This window comes from Homarus americanus, unplaced genomic scaffold (genome assembly GCF_018991925.1).
Source record: "Homarus americanus isolate GMGI-L3 unplaced genomic scaffold, GMGI_Hamer_2.0 scaffold31436, whole genome shotgun sequence".
Lineage (NCBI taxonomy): Eukaryota > Metazoa > Arthropoda > Malacostraca > Decapoda > Nephropidae > Homarus > Homarus americanus.
In genome coordinates, this window is record NW_024743775.1 from 1 (window position 1) to 2500 (window position 2500).

The 2500-nt window shown below is 51.2% G+C and overlaps 1 non-coding gene across 1 annotated transcript in view; it reads left to right on the forward strand.

Annotated features, from left to right (window-relative positions):
• The first annotated feature begins 2410 nt into the window (after window positions 1-2410).
• LOC121877517 overlaps window positions 2411-2500 on the forward strand; it is a 164-nt gene continuing 74 nt past the window's right edge. The window contains exon 1 of the ribosomal RNA XR_006091010.1: window positions 2411-2500. This exon is cut by the window's right edge and continues 74 nt beyond it. This is a non-coding gene — a ribosomal RNA (5.8S ribosomal RNA).

Sequence of the window (2500 nt, forward strand, 5' to 3'; positions counted from 1 at the left end):
GAGGATAGCAAGAGAAGGTGCAGTTAGATCTGATCATCTGGTTTGCTATTTCTCTAAGGCCAACGTGCGGTCCCTCGCCCAATGTCTTCTGCCTCTCTCTCAATCTCACTATTTTGGCCGCCGTGATAGGCGCCGCCACCAGCAGCAGCTACCTGGTTGATCCTGCCAGTAGTCATATGCTTGTCTCAAAGATTAAGCCATGCATGTGTAAGTACAAGCCGATTTAAGGCGAAACCGCGAATGGCTCATTAAATCAGCTATGTTTCATTGGATCTGTAAACCCACTTACTTGGATAACTGTGGCAATTCTAGAGCTAATACATGCAATTGGTCTCTGACCGCAAGGGAAGAGCGCTTTTATTAGTTCAAAACTGGTCGGGCCCCGGTCCGTAACCCACCTGTGGTGAATCTGAATAACTTCGGGCTGAGCGCAAGGTCTCCGCACCGGCGCCGCTTTTTTCAAGTGTCTGCCTTATCAGCTTTCGATTGTAGGTTATGCGCCTACAATGGCTATAACGGGTAACGGGGAATCAGGGTTCGATTCCGGAGAGGGAGCCTGAGAAACGGCTACCACATCTGGGCGAAGCAGCAGGCACGCAATGGCCCACCCCGGCACGGGAGGTAGTGACGAAAAATAATGATGAGGCCCCATCCGAGGCCTCAACCCGGAATGAGTAACACTTTAAATCCTTTAACGAGTATCCATTGAGGGCAAGTTCAAAACAGCAGCCGCGGTAATTCCAGTCTAAATAGCGTATATTAAAGTTGTTGGTGGTTAAAAGCTCGTAGTTGATCTCAGTTCCGGACTGACGGCACCGCCCGGTGTTTACTGGGTCACCCGGAACAAAGCGCTCCGCCGGCTCGCACGGGAGCGCTCTTTGTCGAGTGTCCCGAGTGGCCGGAGAGTTTACTTTTGAAAAATTAGAGTGCTCAGAGCAGGCTATTTGAATGGCCCGGGAATGGTGATGCATGGAATAATGAACAGGACCTCGGTCTTCTATTTTTGTTGGTTTCGAACCAGAGTGTAATGACTAATCGGAACATGGGCATTCGTATTATGACGCTTAGAGGAAATTCTTGGACCGTCAGCAAGACTTAACCATCATGCAAAGCATTTCAAGCAAGGATGTTTTCATTAATCAAGAACGAAAGTTAGTGTCTGAAGGCGATCAGATACCGCCCTAGTTCTAACCATAAACGATGCTAACTAGCGATCCGCCGGCGTTATTCCCATGACCCGGCGGGCAGCTTCCGGGAAACCAAAGTCTTTGGGTTCCGGGGGAAGTATGGTTGCAAAGCTGAAACTTAAAGGAATTGACGGAAGGGCACCACCAGGAGTGGAGCCTGCGGCTTAATTTGACTCAACACGGGAAACCTCACCAGGCCCAGACACCGGAAGGATTGACACAGATTGAGAGCCTTTTTCTCGATTCGGTGGGTGGTGGTGCATGGCCGTTCTTAGTTGGTGGAGCTGATTTGTCTGCTGGTTCCGATACCCAACGAGACTCTGGCCTACTAAGTAGTCGCACGGACGGACCTGTGAAAATGGTGTCCTGCAACTTCTTTTCTTAGAGGGACAGCGGCAATTCTGGAAGCCGCACGAGATTGAGCAATAAATGGTGTCTGTGATGCCCCCAGATGTTCTGGGCCGCACGCGCGCTGCTACACTGAAGGATCAACGAGTCCAGGAGGAGCGCGTGCAACCCGTTCAAAGCCTTTGATAGGGATTGGGGCTTCTGCAATTGCTTCATGAACGAGGAATTCCCAGTAAGGTAGTCAATAGCTTGCGCTGACTACGTCCCTGCCCCTTTGTACACACCGCCCGTCGCTACTACCGATTGAATGATTTAGTGAGGCCTTCGGACTGGCGCTCTTGGATTGTCGGCCCCGTTGCCCGCGAGGGTTTTCTGGGGTCGTCGCCTCGAGCTGACGGAAAGATGTCCAAACTTGATCATTTAGAGGAAGTAAAAGTCGTAATAAGGTTTCCGTAGGTGAACCTGCGGAAGGATCATTAACAGAGAGAAAGAGAACGGGGCGCTCTTAAAACTACTACTACTCTCCTGATTTGGGCGGTCTCGGGCTCTGCTCTGGCAACTCCAGCAGCGAAAGAGGACAATCCCGGCCCCCGCACCAAAAATAGGTACCACCACGCTGTAGGTGGACCACACTCGGGCGAGAGCGCGAAGACCGGAGGAGGAGGACGGACGGGGCTTTGGACGGCTGCCCGTCCGTTCCTTACTACCGGCGAATAAGCCTCTTGACCCAAAAAGAGTGAAATTCAAGTGTCAAAAAACAACAACAAGCCGTCCGGCCAAACCCAAACCACAAACTTGGGCTATGTCTGTCAAACCCTTTCATTGAGACTCGACCTGTGATGGTTAGTCGCAAAAAGACCAAATGGCAAATACACAACTCTTAACGGGGGATCACTCGGCTCGTGGGTCGATGAAGACCGCAGCAAACTGCGTGTCGGTATGTGAATCGCAAGAATACCAGATAC